Source organism: Rhamphochromis longiceps, linkage group LG20, assembly GCF_057381845.1.
Source record: "Rhamphochromis longiceps isolate RC_006_pf linkage group LG20, R_longiceps_female_GT1.1, whole genome shotgun sequence".
NCBI lineage: Eukaryota > Metazoa > Chordata > Actinopteri > Cichliformes > Cichlidae > Rhamphochromis > Rhamphochromis longiceps.
This window is the reverse complement of record NC_140576.1, coordinates 35,168,418-35,191,433: the sequence shown is the minus strand read 5'-3', so window position 1 is coordinate 35,191,433 and position 23,016 is coordinate 35,168,418. Positions and strand designations below refer to the sequence as shown.

Here is a 23,016-nt window from a genome sequence, read left to right as displayed (position 1 = left end):
GATTATCGTCGCGGATGGGAGGTGAAACATAAACTTAAAGAAGTCCAGAGGCTTCTCTTTCCAAGCTCCTTAGACTACGATGACCTGGATGACTGAGAACCTTCACAGACACGTCGCGTTGTGAAACATGAAGGGACCTCCTGCTGGAGTCGGGCGAGGGCGTGCGCATGCCCGCCGCATGGTGCTGGCGTCGTGAGCGCGCCTCGTGCTGCTGCTGCTGATGGAGCTTCACTGAGCACAGAGAGTGGCCGCCGTGTCGAGGAGGAGGATGAAGAGTGATGAACAGAGTGTCGACCCTACATGACTGATCGGATCGCTGCACGCGCGAGGCGACCGTCGGCGTCATCAATCGGCGCGCAGAGTCCAGCTGATGTGAGGCTGAGCGCGAGCCGCAGCGGGAGACAATCAGCTGAGCGGCACCTGGACGTTGTGACGGAGGAGCTGCAGGTAAAGGGTCAGGCCAGCAGGTAGGAGCTCTGTCACCCGCCTGCGCACACGGCCCCGGCTGGCTCCCCGCCGCTCCGCCAGACTCCATTCAAAAAATCGCTGTTTTTAGTCTGCATGTCTGCGGGCTGCAGCCGAGCTGCACGAGGCGGTGCCGCGAGTCCACCTAGCCTCTCTTTAACAAATCGGGTCACAGTTCAGAGGGCGGCGGCGGGAGGAAGGCTGGGCCGGGCTCGGAGGTGTGCTCTGCAGCTGTGCCAGGTTTTTCCGCAGAGACAGAAAAATCCTGAGTGAGGCTGATTTTAACACCGAAGCCGCTGCGATGATGAGATCTGACAGCAGTGTTGTTGTTGTGGCTGCGCGTCACACCCAGCGCCACGTGCTGCCGTCGCTGCTGCTCCTGCGCGCGATGTTACATATCGGTTTGTAATTATTTATTAATAATTATCTAATGAAAGGTTGGAGGGTTTTCCCAGTTTTCCTGCTCAGGATCATAAAACACTGACTTGACGGACAGACCCAGGGTATAGTGTGTGTGTGTGTGTGTGTGTGTGTGTGTGTGTGTGTGTGTGTGTGTGTGTGTGTGTGTGTGGTATATGCATGTTTGTACATATATGTCGGGGTTCATCTCCTGTTTTCTCTTGAAACCAGTCCCTGTCTTAAACATACATTCTCGCGAGTAGGGGGCGACTTACCTGGTTTCAATGGAATAGAAGTCTATGAGAAAACTTCTCCACTTCCTACCTGATCTACGAGCCCAGCAAACACATTCTTGATGAGTTTATTGGCTGTATCACTAGCTTTAGGTCTTAATAAATAAAACATGATATTTGCTTTGTAAATTACAGCCCCTGAAAGGAGCTGGATGTGCTTTAAGCCATAAGGACATAAAGACAAAATCATGATAGGGCCTCGCTTTGAATATCTAAATTAAAATGTGACACACGCAAAAAACCTGAATTACTCCAAAAGTTATTTTAGTTAACCAAAACTAAATTAAAAAATAATTCTGAAGAAAATATCTTTAGTTTTATTATTTGTTACTTTGGTAAAATCTGTTATCTGCCATATATGTCTACAATACTGAGAGTCAGCTGCCATAACTCTGCAATAAATACAGTAATAATTCAAACAGAACTATATCATAAAATGTGCAAAATAAGAAAAAGTTATGAAAGCTTTAAAATAAATTTTTACGGAGTACAAACATTTGCATCTGAAATATAATGAAGTTGCAGCAGAAACCGTCCTAACACAGAAATACTTAGAAGTACATGAAAACTGCACCTCTGTAAAGTACTTTCTCCTTCATGCTCTCATCCAATGGCGTTACTAGTACTCTCTACAGTACTGCAGGTGGGCGGAGCCCCCACGGCTGTGATGGCGGTAGAACCATTATTTTGACCTCCTTCTTTCTTTTCCCTTATTTTTCCTCCCTCGGATGTGCTCCCTGTGCAGTCGCTTTGGGACGGACACACACACACACACACACACACACACACACACACACACACACACACACACACACACACACACACACACACACACACACACAGCTATTCTTGCTGTCCTGCCTTGTGTGAGGCTCAAAATGAGCCTTCGGGGAGCCACTGTAAGCAGGGCTGGTCCACATATAGACACAAATACTGGTTTGTCTGCCTGAACACAAATCTGTGCATCCTGAGGATGAACAAAAATGTCACCAAACTGAAGGAAAACCAAAGTCATGTCAGTTAGATGTCCTGATGTGTTCCTGGTTTGTTCAGAGTATAAATTAAAACCAAATAGACCAATCAGAGAGGAGGTAGATCCGTGCTGCAGATATTTTTTCCCAGACTCTTTATTAACGTTTATTACAAACAAGCAAAGAAACAGTGTCCTGCTTCAGTGTTGATGTAAAACTGAGATCAGAAGTCCAGCAATGAGTTCAGGAGCAGCTCGGTGACTTCATTCATCCGATGTGAGGAAAAAACTCAATGAGTGTTGAAGCAGATTAATTTAATCTGAGGAGATTTTCTCACATTAACTCAAGCGGCTCAGAAGTGGATTAGACTCCTCCTGAAGCTTAGGCACGAGCTGAAGCCCACAATGAAACAAAAACCAGAGTGAAGAAGAAAGCCTGACCTTAACACAACTGACATGCTGAGGCATGACCTGGAGAGCTCTGTTCAATTAACACATCCTAGAAATGTCGATAAACTGAAAGGAACAAATCAAAGTTTTCAGTAAACTCTAACAGAGGCTGTAGCTGCTAATGGAGCTTTATTCCTTTTAAAAAACTGTGTGTTTAGTCAGCTACAAGCTGCAACCTCCACATCAGAAACATGAACTGCAGTTCCTCGAGCAACACATGAGGCTAGCTCTAAAAGCAAATAACTCCCCATATACTGTATATAAAAGATGGACGTAGCCACCTTTGAATTACCATTAGTTCTGGAATCCGGATTTTGAAACCTCAGTGTTACTGGTTGAGATCATGTTGGTCTTTTAGGGCAGGAAGTTACCATATTTACACCACAGGGTGGAGTGAAGCTATTAGCTAAAACTAGTTAGCTTAATTAGCAAGCTGCGTCAACAAACTGTACGCGTACGATGCAGAGATAACCGTTAATTAGTTCTAATTAACCAAAAATGAAGCATAAATGCTTTGGATGAACTGTACCACACAGCAGGACACTATGTTTGTACAATAAATGCATTAAAACTGCAGTGAACAGGCTCCATGCAGCACCTCCAGCTAGCTGCAATATAGCTATGTGAACAGTGATTAGCCATGCTCCCTAGCTTAATTACACAGGTGTATGAGAGGTAAAGAAAAAAATTACACCTCTTAGAGTTGTTATAATGGGGGAAACTATTCAAATCACTGTACTGGGCCTTGATACTTTCTGCTGTTAGCACCACATAACAGGGACATGCATGTTAACATTACTGCATATACATCCAGCTCATGTAGGACTTCTAGCCTCAGCTAATGTGTAGACCTCATCTCTGCTTCTGCCTTTAAGACACAAAATGTCAGTGAAACAAGCAAACAAACAGTAACGGAGACAACAAAGACAAAAACCGGCCTGCATGATCACGCAGCACTCCGCCCTGTTGTCCTGATTTTGTCATCACTACGGGCTCCGATGCTGAGGCATAAACATGTTGAGTCCACTCACAGGCGGCGTGACAGTGGCTGTGTTCAGCTTTTACAGATGACATTAGATCACATTTTGAGTAATCAGTGGGGAAATCCTGGTGATTCCAGCTGGCTCACTACACGTTTACGAGTTTGCAGATTGACTGTGACACCGAGTAAGCGACTTTATCTTGTTTCGTGGATGGAAAAGCGTTGCAGCAGTGTAGTGTTGTGTAGAAGTGTTGGTAGCAGGCTGAGATGTGTGCAGGACGCTTATTTCTGAGAGCAGGATAATGGGAGCTGAGGGGGACAGACTTGTTGTTTTGCTGCAGGAGCAGATGGATGTTTGTGTGTATGTGTGTGTGGTAGTGATGGGTCGTTCGCGAACGAAATGGCTCTTAGAGCCGACTCTTTGACGTGAACGACGCGAGCCGGCTCCTTATCGCGAGCCGTCACGTGGGTTTTTTTTTCTTTTTCTTTCTCTCACCCTCTCTCTCTCGCCTGCACGTGAGCCTTGTGCTTTACGCTGGGCAGAGGGGGGAGGGGCGGTAGTTACACTCAGTAGCAGGAACAGAGCCAGAGGGAGAGAGAGAGAGAGAGAAAGAGAGCCAGGGACAAAAACGTGACATTAGAAAGGTATAGTAATCATCCACAACTATTTTCGGTTGCAGATGATAAAGGATTCAGAAAGTTTATTCATCCAGGCCCATATGACAGAGAATATGCATGTTCTTTTTGTTTTGATATTTTAATTTATATTTAATTGTGTTGTGGTTTGCAGTGTTTTGTGTTGTTTTCACTTTAAATTTGTAAAAGGAAAAAGCTGAAAATTTAAATAGTTAAAAGTTGAAATGTGAATAGTTGATTTTTGTATTATATGATTTATTTATTACATTTTATGTGGAGTGAATAAATAAAAGTATATTTACGGTGGCCCCTACAGACAAAGCACATACAAACTTCAAATCACGTACGAACTCTGATGCATGTGCAAACTCCAAAACACGTACAAACTCCGAAGCATGTAAAAACTCAGAAGCACATAAAAACTCAAAACACGTACAAAAGACAACAGAAGTGCTCCAGGATGCTGGGCGCAGTGTGGAGCTTTTGGTATCTTGTGGCTACACAAGCCAGCAAGTACCAGCGACCGGATTTGGTGTGTGGTAGTAACAGGTAAATGAACTTTTTTTTAAATTATTTGAATATATATGAGTGCCTGTGTATAAATACACAAACAATACACACATGCTTTCAATTGTGTAATTTAAGTGATCTAGTAGCTCTGCTTTGGAAGTTCAGTTCATGCTAGAAATGTGTTTTGGAGTTTGTACGTGTTTTGTCTCTAGGGGCCACCGCATATATTTATATATAAACATATATAAATAAAACCACTTTGTTTTACGTTAGTAATTCTTTTTGTGCATAATTTTATATTATTGTTAATAATAAATTAATTAAAGCAACAAAACAACCTGAAGAGCCGGTTCGGAGCCGAAAGAGCCGGCTCTCTAAAAAGAGCCGGAAATCCCATCACTAGTGTGTGGTAATCGTTGGTGTGTGTTTCCTGGAGTTTGAACTCTCTTCTTCTGCTGTTTGTCTGTTTCTGTGCTCGCTCCATAAAGCAAATTAAAACTGAGAGAGAGAGAGAGAGAGGAGGATTAGAGGATTTAACGTGCTGGTCAGAGCTGAACATTAAATCTGATGAATTCAGATTTTTCTCTCAGACTCACGGCCCATGTTTACTGTATTAATGAGGACCTTCAGGCTGCATGTGGAGCCGGTCCTGCAGAACACCAAGTCTGAGTCTGATCACTCTGACGGGCGTTTGCACCTGCACAGAGGTCGGTGTGTCCACGTTCGAGTCCGGTTAGGGTCAGCTGAACCAGCCTTCAGCTGTGTGCTTGTTTTAGGAGAGCCTTGAAGCTTCTGCTGGAGACAGTCAGCAGAAAGCAGGCAGCTCGAGGCTTCTGCGTTTGTTTTTCACCGACAAGAAGCTGTCAGAGCAAAGTGATGCAGAGACTTTGCAGCATAGAGCCATAGAATAAAATTTCACCCAATTCTTTCTTGCTTTTGTTTAGATCTTTTTCTTCTTTATATATTTTGCTTTTCCTCTTTCTTAATTTTTTTTGTGGCTTCTTTCAAACTTTCTTTTGCATGTTTGTTCCTGTTTCCTTGATTTTTCTATTTTTCTTCTTTTATTGATTTTTCTTTGTATACTTTGCTTTTTAATTTCTTTACACTTGTTTTTTTCTTTCCGTTTTGCTGTTTTGCTCCTTTTTTCACTACTTTTCACTCTTTCTTTCCTCCTCTCTCTGTTTTAGTAAAGCAGCTTATTCCGTTTCAGGCTCATGGCGGCATCGAGGGAGCCGAGGCACTCAGGCTCCTCTCTCTCTCTCTCTCTCTCTCTAGTAGCCTCCTTCAGCTCCTCTTAGGGGATCCCCTGCCACTCCCGGCTCAGCGGCAAGTGTAATCCCTCCTGAGAGTCCTAAATCAGCCGCGGGCACCCCGCGCAGGTGGCTGGAGAGAGTTATACTTGTGGTTTTATTCTTTCAGTCATTACCCAAAGTTCATGAACATGGGTCAGTGTGGAACATGAGCTGACATGACTCGCCTAACCGAGCTTCCTTTACCTTCTCTTTATTTGACCTTTAACCTTTTTATCCTGTTTAAAGTTCCTTTTTGATGCTTTGCAGTCGTTTCTGTGTGAACTGATATGTTGCTCAGAGAGATTCAATAAGATGGCCTTAGTTTATTTAAACAGGAAGTGATGTCAGATCCTCTGCTTCCTGTCCTTCCAGATGTCACCAATTCACTCGGACACCACAGATGTTTCAGATGCATAAAGCATATAGTCATGTAGAAGAGTGGTCCCCAATCCCAGGCCAGTCAGTGAGTCGTTTGGTACCAGGCCGCGAGAGTTCAGGCTCGGGTGTGAAATTGATGGTTTTCAGGGTTTTTACCATCTTTACAGTTAACTCGGTTTCCCTGGGTCTTTTCCTGTGTGTTATGAATAAATCTCCTTTTTTTGGTGCCTGTACTGGTTTTATTTTGTTGTATTTATCCGCGACACCTTAAACGCCGGTCCATGAAAATATTGTCGGACATAAACTGGTCTGTGGCGCAAAAAAGGTTGGGGACCGCTAATGTAGAACATCTGCAAACATCTGGTTTGAGATTAAATGCTGTTTCGTTGATTACATTATTGATTATAATGCAAGGACACGCGGGGAGAAAGGAGCAAATGATGCAGAAGGTTACGGTGATAGGCGGGGATACGGAAACACTCATCAGCTGATCGAAGGTGCACGTAGTGTGAAAAGTGAAGGTCACGTGGAAGTGCATTGAACCTGCCTTCTTTCCAATGACCAGCAGGGGGCGACTTGTCTGGTTGTAAAAAGAAGTTTGATTGTATTGAAGTCCATGCAAAAAAGACCCTGCAGCTTCCCTGGTCTCTTTGAACTCAGTAAATTCTTTTGGTCTAGTTTATGGTCCAAGTCGCTTGTTTCAACTCTTATTTATTACGACACGAGGTTTGTGCTCTAAATTATGGTCCTCATTAATCCCAAGAAAGACAATAAGGTTTGGTATGCTTTAGGGTCAGCCGCAATGAGAGTGCAGCATTAATCACGTCCACAGTAAAAGCTGAGAAAAATTTTCAGCTTGAGGTTTTGAAGTCATGACTGTGCCTGTGTTTGTTTCTTATATTCAGTTTGAATATGTGCTGCAGAGTGAATGTGTGCTGCAGAGTGATGGGTAACAAGTAAACTGCTCTGAATGCGATCAGGACTTCACAAACCAGAAGTCCTCGGCTGTTACTGAGCGATCTGCAGGTGTGATGGTATTCATCTCTTTGCTGTTGCTCCTTCTTCTATCCCCAGCTCACGCCTTCATCGCTGTCAGCCGCAGGCAGCAGTGAAGAACATTTCTCAGGCTTCATGTTTGTATCTGTGGCTGTTTTCCGTTTTCCTCTCTCACGTGCAGAATCTCTTGTCTTGTCTCAAGCATGGTCAGAGTAGAGGTTCTTCCTGTGTGTGGATCTGTCTTACCTGCACTGTTCTCACATGGGCAAATATCAGATGTGTTAAAGGCAGTTTAATATGTGATCATATGTCAGGTAGTCTCTAGAAGAGGTCAGGGCTGCAGTGCATGTGTGAGCCAAGAGGGGCAAGAGTTAGACCCCGTGTTTGCCCAGAAAGGTGCAGGTTTCAGTGAAGCACTCGCTTTACTACGCTGTCATTTCAACGCGTCCCCCAATTATTAATTTTAGTTGTTTCCATGTGTTTATTTTAGATTAGCATGTAGCATGTGTGAGCCAGACGGGAAGCAGAAGTTTGTCCTCCATGCTGTCCTGAAAGATGCAATAAAGCTAATTCAAACTGGATGAGCGTGTTGACAGATGGAGAGAAGAGCAGCGCCTCTTCTCCTCACTAGCCCAATTAGATTTAGCTAAACTTTGCCTTCACCAGTATCTTTAAGTTTCTGGCAGGCAACGTCTTCTACTACTACACCCACTCATGAGGACATCACCGTCATTTATCCTTAAACCCTGCCGATGTTCCAGGTGTCAAAATACCAATAAGACCCAGTGACAGTGCTGACAGACTCCACACTCAAGTCCTGTTAGGATCAGCAGAGCTCAGCCTTTCCCAAAGCTTCAGCAAGATTTAAAGAGCCTTCAAGCTTCAAGGAAACACCGTGGTGAGTCTGGTTCTCCCGGGAGCAGATGATGCAGGTTTAAAATCAAAATATTTTGGGTCAAAATGAACAGAAAGTTAATTCAGGAAGATTCAGGGCAGCAGTGCATGTGTGAGAGCAGCTTGGAGGGGCAGGAGTTTGTCCCTGAGTTTGTCAGCTTCAGCACCGAGCCCACGCGCGCTCCGGCAGTTCAATAAAGGTTATTCAAACCGGATGACAGTGCTGACAGATGGAGAGAAAAGCAGCGGCACTGAGACGGCTCTGCTGGCTTCAGTTCAACACGAAGATGTCTCAGATTTTATTGGATTTGTTTTATAGATCCGAGTCTTTTCTCGCTGACGGGAAGCAGCGTTTGGTGCAGGAATGTTTTTTTGGGAAAACAGACGCTGGATGGGATGATTTCATCCCAACAGAAACCGTCTCCTCCGTGTTTCCTTTGTCTCTCCTGTTGAACTGATCGGAGAATTGTGTGTGCACGGCGCTCTAGTTAACGCCGTCGTGTCCCTGCCTGTATCAGCATTAAAGCCATGTGATGATCTCAGAGAGCGAGGAGGTTTGGATGCTGCTCGGCTTTGTGAAGGACGCGTCCCGCAGCTCAGCCCGGCCCTCACAGAGACACAACAACACACGCGCCCTCCAGAGAATACACACATGTAGTATTGATGAAGCTGGTGCCTCTGTGCCTTTGAGCCAAACACACACTGATTCACACACTCAGCACCTGTGTGTGTGTTTCTTACAGTGCGTGTGTTTGTGTGTGTGTGTCGAGGATGAATGTAGGTCACGCTGCTGATTCTCTGCACAGCAACAATGCACAAAATCCCAACTCTGAATACTCGCAGTGGATTGGTTGAGAGATCCAGCCAGGCAGCCAATAACCTTTCAACCCCCAGGCACTGTCTGTGTGTGTGTGTTTCTGTGTGTGTGTGTGTGTGTGTGTGTGTGTGTGTGTGTGGATAAATTTCAGTTTAAAAACCGTGGTAGTGAGGACACCTCTGCCTGACGGGGTCAGACCTTTTTAAAGACTCTTTTCAGATTCAGAGTTAGTGTCCTGGTTTTATCCGCTGAACGATACAGCGTGGCGTTCAGGTGATGTCGCAGTGACATCGCACATACAGCAGCTCAGAGGGCGGAGCCACGGATTGACACAGAAGACCATTTACAACTCCCCGAGACCCCTGCTGTGACACACGTCCAATCAGAGAGCTCAGCCTCTGTCTCTGTGCTGCTGCTGGTGAGGTTACAGGTTGACCTGAAAGTAACACAATCACAGGTCCTGGATCAGTTTTTCAGTTTCTTGGGTCAAACGTGCTCGGAGGACGGCCTCAGATACTTTTTCTTTATCATCACAAGTTATATATCTCTTCAGTTCAAGCTCTGTAGCAAAAAAAAGAAACAGATTTTATGTCATGAGACGTCAAGTGTGTTTTTTTATCCATTTCTCAGCAAATTGTTTGAGTAGAAAACCCGAACATATTTGGTGAAGTTTGGTTTTAGTCATTGCTAACTTGTCTCGCTTGTACAACTCATCACTGCTTCAGTTTACTGAATTCTCAGAACACAATAAAGCAGTGTATGCACAGCGTCAATGTCACCCTGCCGTGACTGCCTGATGCTGACCGAGGCCGGGTGGGCTGTTGGCAGGCTGCGTGTCCCAGCTGTTCCTGCAGACTTGCATGGACCAGGAGCACCACCTCTGATCTGATTACTCGTGGTGCAAATCTGACTCGACAGAGATGAAATGCTCCAAGCTGTATTTGTGCCATTCTTGCAGCAGCACCCCGCCCTGTGGCCCTGTCAGAAGGACGGTGCAGGCGTTCGTAGATCAGAAGCATATTAAATCTCTTCCTTGGCCAGTGTGAACGCCTGGGACTCTCCCGGTCAGCATGTTCATTCCAGCAATTCCTCAACTACAGATCTGGACAGTTACATTTTTTCATTGCATACTTCATATTTAGCATCCTCTTTATACACATATTATAGTGTTGGTCTATAAAATCCAAGCTAAGCTAATTAAATCTGCAGCATGCTGGTCCGGTGGTTAGCGCTAGCACCTCACACCACGAAGGTCCTGAGTTCGAATCCAGGCTGGACTTTTTTTGCATGCAGCTTCTTTTCTGTGAACTCTGGCGTCCTCCTGGAGTTCAAAGACGTACATGGCGTTACGTTCATTTGTGCTTCTAAATTGAACATTGGCGTGAACAGCGACCTGTCTGCGGGATGTACCCGGCTTCTCAATCTATGATAGCTGTGATAGGCTTATCTCTGCTGTAACATTGGACATTTTAACCTGGGAACCTAAGACAACTTATTTGGTTTTGGAGTCTGCCTCAAGCGGCCAAAGGCGGAACTGCAGTTTTTGGTACTCGGGCATTAGCTACTAAAGGGGGGCTAGATGGGTCCAAATCAATTACTCCAAATATCTATACTATTGATACCAACGCTGGTATTGATATTGGATTGATAGTAGTGAGATATGATCGATATTTTGTTTCTATCCTTGAAGTTCAGATGTAGCCACTGAATTGTGTTAAATAAATATAAATAAAATAAAATATACCTCAAACATACACTATGAGAAATGGAATTTGGAGAAAATTAGTTTTATAAAATCACACTTTTATCTATTCTGATATCAGAGCAGATTCATCTGAAGAAACAAAAACAACACACACACACACTGAAGTACACTGGTCTGCTGTTTTATCTGCAGTTTCATATCTCATCTAAACATCAGCTGTTTGAAGTTCTCTCTCTCTCCCTCTGGGTCAGAGTCTCTCGCCCGCTCTTATTTTCTACCCCCGGCGGTGTCAGACACAACAAAACAGAGACCCTCGTGGGGAAAAAAGATGAGGGTCGCGTCCTGTCACCAGTGTGCAGTGTGTGTGCATTTCCAGCAGGGGGCAGTGGCTGCATCACCTCGCCCTCTCTGACCCCAGTTAGTGCAGGGAGCCTCAGGTGTGTTATGGGAAATGTAGTACTATGATGACCTGACCTTCACAGACAGAAATGTAGCGCTCAAAGCAAATGAGGTCCATCTGCTTCATGCAGGAGACACTAAAGCTGTGCAAAGAGTTTATAAATAAAAATGCTTTTAAATACCAAAAACCACAGAGTGACACTGATTACAGCATTTCTACAGTTAGTGTGAGGTCACGGCTCCTCCTTCCCACAGCATCTGCATGTGTGCCCTCTGTACCCTCTGTGTGAATCCAGTTTCTCATCCACGTTCTGTATTTAGACGCTCAAAGTATTTGAAATCTCCGCAGTGAAGCCGGTGTTTATCTCTCTCTGTCTCTGTGTTTAATGAATACTCTCTCTGCTCCTGAATTAGAAGCCGGCTCTCAGCAGCTGCCCTGATTGGTCGGTGCCAAATTCCACTGTGTTGATTCTCCAATGGACCAACTTAACCACAGCTCCCCATAAACCACCTTTATCCAACAGTGTCATCTGACTTTTCCTGTTAGAAACATGCTCAGTTCAACTTTGACAGACCGTCGAAAAGCAATAATACAATTCAGTGTAACGCTTAAGATTCTTCTACAGGAAGCAAAAAGTTGCTTACTTGTTTTTATCTCATCATTAACAGCAATAAAAAGCATCAGGTTAGAGTGGCAGGGGTGTTAAAATTGGGGAGGGAAAAAATAATTTTGTGGTTAAAGTCAAGAAAAATCAGTAGAAAACCGTCTAATGTCAGTCAGTGGTGTTCTTCACTCTCAGTGGTAGTTGCTCAAGTTGCTGACCTGAAAGTTAAGATGTTTACCTCAAGTCCCGCCCACTTTGTGTTGTTATTTCACCAACAGTTGCTTAAAGTGGCCAAATATTGTTTACTTTCTCACTGCCATGTTGCTCCGAATCACCTCCATTGTGCTAGTTAGTCAACATCAGCTAGCTTAGCTCTGTCAGCCACACTATAAACAGAGTTTACTAAGAGTGTGGCTAAACTATCTCTGACTGTTTGGCTCAACAAAGCAACATGTGATTTCCCAGCAGGGGTGAAGGGGATTGGCCACCTCTGGTCCACATGAGCCTAGATCTGCTAAATTATTTTGATCCCTGGGGGGACTAAAGATGTACCCCCAGTCCTGGTTTTTAGAGCTGCTTGAAACAGCCTACAGAGCAAAGAACAGTTAAGGGCCCCTTTATACCCACCGAGTGGTGAACAGCACCTTACGACAAAGGTTATTCCAAAGTGACGCCATATTCACTGAAATAAGAGACTTAGAGCTTTTTATTGTCATTGTCATTATTTGTATCTTAATTGCCCCTTGGGGATAAATAAAGTGTCTCTGATTCTGATTGTGCAGTTTCTTGCACAGCAAATTTGGGTAAAAACTCGAGGAAAAAGGGGGTTCCCATACCGGGAGTCGAACCCGGGCCGCCTGGGTGAAAACCAGGAATCCTAACCGCTAGACCATATGGGACAAGCTGCAGTTTGTGCAACAATACTTGCCAACACTTATTTGTTGTGTGAGATATTTTCTAAGCGGTGACACCTAACATCCAGGAGAATCTAACGGCAAACGAGATGATACTGGGAAATCATCTGATTTGTCATTAAGCCACTAAGCACCAGTGTTTCAGTGTGAAAACTACTGTCAACCAAACAAAAGAGAAATTGACTCACTTCGAGAATCAGTAGACTTACAAAAGATCCTGGACATACTTGTGCTGCGTGACTTGCCTGATTGGTGACATCGAATTCCCTCCAAAGGTGAGATCTACAGCTTCGTCTTGTTGGGCTGACAGAGAGGAGCAGACGCACTCCTGTATGAACGAATGAATCCTAAATAAGCAAATGAAAAGTCCAAATAATCTATTAATAAGGTGCCGATTTACAAGCACAAATCCAGCCAGTTCATTTCAATAATCACCAATAATCTACCACAAGCAGCTCAGATTTGTTAGTTAAAAAACAAAAAGGCCTGATGAAGGAGCAAGAAACTAAAATAACATAATATAAACATGTTTTCTCTCTGAAAGCTTCAATCAATGGGAGGTAGCTGAAGGAGAACCAGTTTCTTCTGTTAGAAGTGCTAACCATTCTGATATTAAAAGGCACTGTGGGTTTTTCATAAAGGTTTCCTGATTAAAAGCAAGTCTGCCATAAAAACCTGAAATCTGTGTTTAACAGCTGACCCGAGACTTTTTACTGCAGGACTCTGAACGAGTTAGCGTGTTATTAATACAACTCCACGTGTGTAAATGTAGCTCTGGTTTTCTTTTTCTCCTGCATGCTGTGGGCAACACACGAGGAGAGCTGACACAGATTCAGACGTCATTTTAACAGGTTTAAGTCATGCTAATTGCTGCATTTGGACAGACATGTCAATATGTTATGTAACAGACCAGTGCTAGAGCAGATTTATGATGTTGCAGAGCCCTGTGTGCGTGTGTGTGTGTGTGTGTGTGTGTGTGTGTGTGTGTGTGTGTGTGTGTGTGTGTGTGTGTGTGCGCACTGCTAAGTAGAGACTCTGCAGTTCTCATTATGGACCGATCTCTGTGAATCACCCTGTAAACATCAAACTTGCTGTGAGTAATAAGTAATAAGTATTCATGGCACATGTGCAGTTACTGGGGAACTAATTGTTTATTAAAACCTAACAAAAGTCATTTCACAAAGATGGCTGTTAATCTGTTTCTTAAGATTTTGCTGTTTTTTAGCAGCTGTTAAACTTGTTAGTGAACGTTAAAGCATCAACTGCTGGCCTGAAACAGCTGAAGCATGTTTTTCCAATCAGTGTTAACTCTAACTCTGCACCACCGTCCTTCACTTTTAGATTTCAGCCTGCTGTAGAATCACGTTTGATCATTTGATAAAGCCTTTGACATGTTTCATGTTTTTTTAATCAGGCAGCTTGAGTGAGATTAAAACCTTCGGGAACAATGAACAGAAAAACAGCAGAAGAACACAATAACCAGAGAGGTCATAAAAAACAGATGCAAATATCATTAAAATCATTTAATTAATCTCCTTGAACTCCAGGGGGAGTGCAGATCTGCAGTTTGAGGGCGGTAAAAATAAAAGGAGCTGCTTTTCTTCACTTGTGCCGCTGATGCCTTTGCCAAACAAGGAATAGCACACCCACATGTGAGACAAGACGCTGGTGTATGAATGCAGGAAGCAGCGATATCCTCCATCTGTGTGGTGGGTTGTTGTCCCTGATGCTTAAAAGCTGTCAGGTCATTCGATTCAGTACATTTTCCTTCTTCTGTATTTGCCCCATTCATGGAAATATCTCTTCAAAGTCTGATTGCTCCTGATGATATAGAGGTTTTATGCTAAAATCAGGGTTTTCTTATTAATCAACCAGATTGTAAAGTATCAACTAACAGGTGGCTTCAAAGCAGGACTGCAGAACAAACACACAGTAGCAATGTGTGTCTTTTATATTTTCTGTGATCCAGGAAGATTAATGTAAAAAGAAATCATGCCTTGTATGCAGGGCCGGCCCGTGGCATAGGCCGTATAGGCAAATGCTAAGGGCGCCGTCCATCAGGGGGCGCCACGCCAGTGCCACAAATGTTGAAAAAAAAAAAGTTGGTACTATTATTTCTAAATACAAAAAATAATCCCACGTTAATTAAAATGCAAAGTAAAGCTTATTTAATAGAAATATTATTTGTTACAACATTACACTACACTGCTGATGTAGGGGGGCGCCACCTAAAATCTTGCCTAGGGCGCCAGATTGGTTAGGGCTGTTTCTGCTTGTATGGATGTTATGAAGGCAAAAATTATCCATAGACGGCAAAATATTTTTTGCAGTAGGATCTAAACTACAGGACTGACTCACTTTTGAGGTCAGCCTCAAGTGGCCGTTACAGGAACTGCAGTTTTTGGCACTTGCAGCTTTACCTTAAGTTATTTGAATTATCTGATAGAGTCTGCTTGCTTTTAATGTGAAGTAAATATCTTTTACATCATTTACTAGCTTGATTTCTTGGCTGGGTGTGAGTTGCTGCACAGACTTGCTGATTCATGGCTTCAGATCTTCTCAGTCTGACAGACAGATTGAAAGTACAGCATCACCTCTCAGCTTTGATGGCTGCTCTTGATGTCATGTTTTACAGTTTAAATACTGGGCAGTACTTCAGTCAGCGACCCTTGTTTGTGGCTGTGCTCATAAATACTTTAACCAGTGTAACCAGTAAGCACAGTAGAGCCAGTTTGTGTGGCTTCTGGGCTGTTTATGTATGAATAATGAGAGTGTGCTGAGGCACCGGCTCCAGACAGGCGCTTGGTGGGAAAAATGGGAAAATCTGTGTATGAGAGAAAAGCCGACCTGCAGGAAGTCTGTAAGTACACATCAGGAGGTTTTTATTTCCCAGAATTCCCTGCTTCTGTCCTGCTGAGCTGGAGAATGTGAGAACAGACAGTTACAGGAGGAGTCTCAGTGTTTGTCTGTCTGAGTGTGAGAATGCCAGTGATTTATGTGTTTGTGTGTGCCTTTTGTTCTGCTAATGTTGGTGGGGGTGGGCACAGCGCTATCAAAACAGCTGGAAGCAAAGAAACAGTTTTCTGATGAGCATCAGCTCTTTGTCCTCTTAATTCATTTATTTTAATTCAATAAAAAAGTCTCACACATGTCCAGCAATCAATACACAAAATAGGATTTCATCACATGAAGAAATTGTAGAAAAATGTAAAAATAAAGTAACAATTTGACAAAGAAGTTCAAATTTTATTTATTTACTTTTTTAAATAAAATAAATCTTTTTTATTTGTCATCATCACAGCTTTTTTTTAGGATCTTCACACTTGTAGTTATTTAATTTTTTATGTAATTTTTTTATTTTTTTATGTAATTAAAGTTAAGTTTTATGTAATTCAGTTTTTTCACCATAATTTTTCAACGTTTATAATATAAAGTATCAATGAAAATGACATAAATTTTCATATTACTTTTATTTTTAATGAAAGATTTTTTTTTGTCATGAGCGTTTTTCATAAATAAACCTGAATATAGAAAAGATTAATAAAAAATAAACTGTCCAAATGTCAGTAATAGATTTTATATTTTATGTTGATTAAGTTTTTATTGACACATCTGTTAATTTCTGATGTTTCTGTGTTTCTGGGGCAGAAATCGATCTTTGAGTTTTGGCAGATCTCACAATCTCAAAATACAGTCCTCCAGCTTCCCGTCTTTAATGAAAATAGACCCACATTAGAATCAGAAAACCTTCATGAGGCAGAAAAGAAACCTTCAATCTGCTGCACTTCATCAGGATGTTGCCACTTTCAAAATAAGAGCAGCAGGACAGAGTCAGGAACAGCAGGAGAAAAAATGGAGCTCGTATGAGAATAAAATAAATGTAACGTGAACAAATGTTTTTATTTCTTTTTATTTATATCATTTATTTTGTCTAAAGATAACAGACAACTTACCAAACAACCAACTTTAACTTGTATCTTTAGGCACTTACTGGCGGTCTGACAGGTATAAAATTATATTTTTGTAACAACAAGGTGACTCCAAACAGCTATTAGCTGAAAACTTTGCAGTGTCCTCAAAAGATTTCAAATCGTCGGCAGTGTGTACAGAGGAGGTCAGCAGAAAATTACATTCAGAGTTTGATCCACCGTGCAATACCATTTGGAAAGCATCTGAATAGCAACAGCTCCATTTTTCAGCATGCGAGTGATCCGAGACACATCGACAATCAGTCATGGATTGGCCTCACCAGAGCTCAGACATCAACACTACTGAAGCAGTGTGGAGTCATCTGGACACCAGAACAACAGGCAGACAACATCCAGAGAAGAGCTTTGAATGTCCTTCAAGAAGCCCGGGGAAATAGTTCTTAAAACTACTTAAAGAAAATACAGGAAAGCTGCGTATGAGAGTTCAAGAATAAAGGAATAAATAAATAAATAAAAAAATGCCACATACTTGCTTCAAACTCAGTAGAATTGTACAAACCCTGTTTTAGCTTTACACTGTGCTTTAGTTTATGTTTGGTTATGTTTCAGTAAATCCCCGGGTCTCATTTCAGTAAGATTTTAAGATCCTCCATCATCTCTGCTAAACTTTAAAACACTCATTTGAAAGCTTAAGATTAGTATCATCAGTAAAACTGATCAACCACCCCAGGCAACAAGGTTTGCACCTGGTGGCGACCGAATTTTTATCTGCCGTTAAATGTGTTAAAACCTTTCTGACAAAACTGGTCACCATTCTTACCATGAGATAAACCAGTGCCCGAAACATCTGAGTCCACATGGAGTCATATTCATGCTGTGTATGAAATTTAAGCGTATTTGTTGTTGATCAGGATTCCCAGAGGGATCCAAACACCCTTCCAATCAAAAGTAGGGTTAAGCTTCAGGATACCTGTCTGCCAGACTGACTCTAGTGGGAGTGGGAGGTATGTTTCATTCAGAACATGCCAATGTAACTGGGAGATGTTTCCCCTGTTCCAGACACCTTAAGTAAGTGTGGTGTTAGCAGGGTTCAGAATTTGGGGTCACCATGTGTGTCATGTAGCCTTCAAATAGTTCCCGTGCTTAGCATACAGCTGGAATGAGTGCTTATGACATATAGACTTGTTTTTAAATTCTTACCTTTTAAAAATACATCTCAAACTTCTGTGCTGCCATAAGGCGCTGCTGCTAGCGTACGTTGGACTTTTATCCGGTCTTAAGTCTGACGTAATTAGCCGCCCAAACTCCGCTTCAGGTCCCAAACGAACACTGCGGCGTCACTGAGAGTTAAAAACTGCCTAAATTTTTTCATCTTTAATAAAATGATCAGTGTGGCTGCTCTACCAGGGGTAACTGTTTAACATCCAGGCATCCATGAAAACAGAATTTATGAAGTTTAACTGAGTTTGAAGTTAGCAGGGAGTTAGCTCGCTAGTTTCCATCTAAAGAGGATATATCACGTTCTCACTGAAAAATTAAAACGTACAGCTCTGCTGTCACTTCCGACATAAATGAAGACAGAAAACTAAAAAGCAGTGACGTTTATAGGGTTAGTGAATTTAGAGTAGCTGGTATATAATGATGTCCTAGCTACACAGCTATGGTTTGCATAATATAAACACATTAGCACAGTGAAGCTGGAGGATGGATGCTAACTTTTTTCCACTTGATAAAAGTTAACGTGAGGGTTCCCGATGGTTACGGACAAATGCGATCGCATTTGTAAATGGACGCAGTTCATGACGTACGCAGTTCATACGTCATCGCTTAATCGAATTCCCGCGGAGATGTGAAACGACTTCCTTTTGTCGTTTTATTTTGACACGGCAGAGCGGAAGTGGAGGGGTGGTGACAGCGGAGAGCTTGTTGGTGGGACTCAGCTGAGAGTCAGAGAGAGCGAGTCAGAGCTCAGAGACGCTGAGAGGAGAAAAGCGGAGTTTAACTGGCAAACGGGCGGGTTGATCCGCGGGACTGAAGCTGTTTTAATTCCCTTTTCTCGGCTCCTGTTGTGGATGTGCCCGTCCTGAGGACAGCTGGAGCTGGACCACACCTGGTCTGCAAACAGGATGGTTCAGACTCGCAGGTATTTACAGCCTTTTCACCGCTGCTGGTTCGCCTCTGGCCTTACCTTCGTTACTTTCCTGGATGGACTTTCGTGCAGTTAAACAAGTTATGAAGTAAATAACTGATAAAGATGAAGGTCCCGGTATTATAAGAACTTTAACGCCAGAACAAAAGTAGGAAAATCAGAGAATAAAAAAATGGAAAAAGTTAAATGAAAATAAATGTCTGCACTTTCTTTAGAGAAGGTGCTGACTCCCTTTAAACGTCTCAGAACAGCTAATAGATCTCAATAAATTAGCAGATTAATTATTCAGTTGATGCTGAGATTTAGACAAAATATAGAATACTGATTATCTAAACCCGACATTTAATTAAAAATTGTGCAAGGAGAACATAAAAAATGTTCTTAAGGAAAAACTGTTCCTTTTCAATCTGATGACGTTTCACACAGCTGGGACAGGAGCAACAGAAGACTGGAGTAAGATTAAAGAAATCTATTTACTTTTTTTTTTTTAGATAATTAGGTAACATTGGTAAAAAGAGAAGAGTGTCTATTGTGTGGTTTATATGTTCACCTAACAGGCGAAAGCTCCCCAGTTTGATCCCAGGAGGAGACACCAGTCTCTTGAGGGTCACACTGGGAAGGAAGTCTGCTGGGTATAAAACGAAACACAGAGTAAGGTGAGGTCCTTCATTAGAACATGTGTAATGAAGCTACATGAAGGTAACATTTCATAAACTTTGGGGGTTTTATTATCTACTGTTCATGACATTGTTAAAAAACTTCATTGCTGACAGAGACGAAGCTGAAAACCTTTGCTGTGATCTTCAAGCAGCATTACAGACACACACGATTCTGAAGTGGAAATCAATGCTCGTGCTCAGGAACAAGCCATAAATGATCTGAAGAAACGCCGCTGCCTTCTTTTCATTAACGATGGACGGAGGCAAAGTGAACGCTGTCGCGCTGCCCCATCAAAAACCTGCTGGAAGCAGCTCATCCGACTTGTTATCGGCACAAAGTTCAAAGCCGGCATCCACAAGGATGCAGGTATCACCACATCTGTGAGGGCAACATTGACGCTGAACAATATGTGCAGCTTTTTCAATCTTTTTTTTTTTTTAGAGAAGGTGTTGCTTTTTTCAGTAACTCAAAAACCAAACCGCATTCTGCACACGAATAAGGGAAACTGTCCGGCTGCTAAACCGGCCTGCCTGCAGTCCGGACCTGTACCAGCTGGAGGATTATGAAACAAAAAACTGCAACAAAGGAGACCTGAAGTAGAAGAATGGGAGGCATGCAGCGAGCAGTGTCAAAAGGGAGAGGTGATGAATCACAGCGGGGAACTTGTTCCGACTTTACTGGAGCTTGTTCCTGGCACCGAATTAGAAATGGGCAGATTTTTATTTGAAAGTAAAAACGTCCAAGTTTAAACGTTTCCTGTGTCACCTTTATGCAGTAAGAATTGGGCTTTAAAGAGTTTCAAATGAGTGTGTTCTCTTTATTTAGTGGACGTCTGTGGCTGTGACATGGTGTGGAACAAACCTGTGGTCCTTCTGGACTCTCCGTCAGGAGTCAGCTGTATGCAGGTGAACGTGTGGCGGATGTCTGAATTTTAAGCCGGTCCGTGACTGAGCTGTACTCAGACTGCTGGTGACTTTTAGAGGAGAGTTGATGGTTGATGTGTAGGTGGGGTGGACAGAATAGCAGGAACAGACTCGTGTGAACCCGCTGCTGCTGCGAGGACACGATCGGTGAACTCTGGGCAGCGTGATTTATATGTTCGCCGTGTTTCTCTGATTTCCTGCCTGAGTTTGGTGAGATGAATGTAAATGCAGCCGAAGCCGTGGTCACGCAGCACCGATCCGGTACTGGACCGGAGAGGGTCTGAGACGTGGTTCAGTTCCTACTGAGAGTGTTCGTGATAACAGGATTAGTGCTGCTGTGATCTCCTGGTTTAGTGTGAGGGCAGAGAGAGGACACACACGCACAGAGCATCCATCTCTCTCTGCTGAATATTTAAATCCTGTATTTGCATCTCTTTGTCTGCAGCTGCAGCCTTTCATCACCAACTCTCCCCGTGTGTGTGTGTGTGTTCAGTATGAAGTGCTGAGCCTCTTCTGTGCATTTGATGTGTTAATCTCTCTCATCTTTAAATGTTCGATTTGTTGTTGACTTGTTGGGCTCATGAGCTCCTCTCTGTTTACATCATGTTGCTGTTAGCGGCGAACGTCAGATCCTGATTGGCCCGACGTGTTTCTTCTGGTTCTGGTCTTGCTCTGTGGGCGAGTAAAACTCCACAGTTGTGAGTCTGAGCAGAATCTGGAGGACGAATCCTGGAGCACGTCCAGCATGCTCAGGATATCTTTGCCTTATCTGGCTTCACTTAACCTAAGATCAGCAGTCAGCAATCACATGAAGGCTGTTATCAGCTGGATGTGTCAGCTCAGGGTTTTCAGTCTAACTATCAGCATCTTGTCACAATCACAGGAACAGGTCTGCTGGCAGCGTTTCACAAACAAAGATCAAACTGAAGTATTGGAAAAATATGAATCGGCAGCATGTGAGAGGTGGTTAGTTAAGCTGTAGTTCATTTAATGCTAGAAACAGTAATCAGGTACACTGCTCCTTCATTAATACAAGGGAAGAACTGGCTTCAAGTACAGATGTGTAGCCTGTTGCTTGAATAAAGGTTATTATGGTTATTCAGCTGCAGCCTTGTTGGTTTTAAACGGTCTGAGAGCAAGTGAAGAATTTTACCTGCAAGATGAACAAATACAAGGTTTAGGTATCCTGTTTTAAGGAAATATGGCAATTATTAGGCTTATAAAACAATGAAATATACTTGGAGTCTTCTGGGTCGTGGTGGGGGAGGTGGGGGGTCACGAGTGAAGGAATAATTTGCTTCTGTGAATCTCTTTTTTTATTGGTTGTCATTCAGGAAAGACAAAAACCTTTGATCCTCTTACTCCCTGAGCATGGAAGTCTCCAGGATTTTTTTTCCAGAGGACTGATTGGCTGGTAGTTTTACGCACGTTATCTCGAGTTCTCAGCTCAGTTAGGTCTGCAGCATAATTTCCAATAATTCAACTAAAGTTTTATTTATAGAAGACCCCAACAATCAGACAACCTCTATGAGCAAGCACTTGGCAACAGTAGGAAGGAAAAACTCCCTTTCAACAGGAAGAAACCTGTGACAGAACCAGGCTCAGGGAGGGGCGGGGCCATCTGCCACGACCAGCTGAGGGAGGAAGACGGGACGAAATGACAATGATGCGCGCTGATAAGAAGTGAACCAACCATCTATTTTCTTAACCACTTGACCAGTTCACGGTTGCAGAGGTGCTGGAGTGTGTCCCAGCTGTCATTGGACGAAAGGCAGAGCACGTCCTGGACAGAGTGCCAGTCTGATGCACGGCTAAGAAGTGACCCACCTTTGTAACATTGAAGGCGCAGGTTAAACCTGAGGTTCAGTCCTCACAGTGCAGACCTCTCGGCCCAGACGCATTGAACTGTAGAGATTCATGACTAAAAGTGCACAAAGGCAGAAACCTGTGCATTTTCTGTTTGACTTATAAAGCTTCACGTGTGCTTGGTCCTCTTTTTGTGAATTCCAATCATTTTGGAGTGTTGTGCATGTTCACGAGCATCATTCATGTTTTCACATTTAGCTGTGAATGAATGTCATGTTAGGTCAGCAGCAAAGAAGAAGCACAATATAAAGGCGAGACATTCAGGAAAAATGAGTTTTGGGTAATCTCAGATCTGATGCCACAAGCGGATGAAAAACTACCGAAGGCACAAAATAAATGGAGGCAGCAGCTGTTAAAGCGCCACGACTGAAACAAAAGAGACGACGAAGTGTGAATCTATCAAATTAAATCCGTTTAATTACAGTTATTAAATCATTTACAGAAGAAGGTAAGGGTTTATAAGAAGAGCTGCATCGTTTTTAGTCTTCAGTGCTGAAAATTGGATGTAGCTGTAGTTCTTGTTCTGGATTTCTGAACTTTCAACACAAAAAGCCGTGTTTGTGTGTCGTCTGTGTGCACGCATCCTTCGTATATCCGACCCCTGGACTGTGACGTGGGCGAGCGGCGAGGCTCTGAAAGCGTTTGCTCCTCGCAGTGATGATGGAGGCTGTGCTGGTTCAGAGAGATCAGGGCAGGCACTCAGACTGGAAACAGATTGGCCTCAGCGGGCTGTTATCAGATCAGCTGTTCAGGCCTGCAACACCTGAGAGGGGGGAGGGGAGGT

At 43.1% G+C, this 23,016-nt stretch overlaps 1 protein-coding gene and 1 non-coding gene across 4 annotated transcripts in view; one reads left to right on the top strand and one right to left on the bottom strand.

The window, feature by feature from the left end:
• The first annotated feature begins 291 nt into the window (after positions 1 to 291).
• Positions 292 to 23,016, top strand: part of ccdc120a (coiled-coil domain containing 120a) — a 39,837-nt gene continuing 17,112 nt past the window's right edge. For 2 of the 3 annotated variants that reach the window (XM_085393233.1, XM_085393234.1), the window contains exon 1: positions 18,557 to 18,777. The gene's annotated coding sequence lies outside the window, so the exon portion shown is untranslated. Of the gene's footprint in view, positions 448 to 18,556; positions 18,778 to 23,016 lie in introns of those variants that run through there. The other variant, XM_085393235.1, reaches the window with a different exon arrangement.
• On the bottom strand, positions 12,619 to 12,690 carry trnae-uuc (transfer RNA glutamic acid (anticodon UUC)). Its single transcript has one exon. It is a non-coding gene; the product is annotated as a tRNA-Glu (tRNA).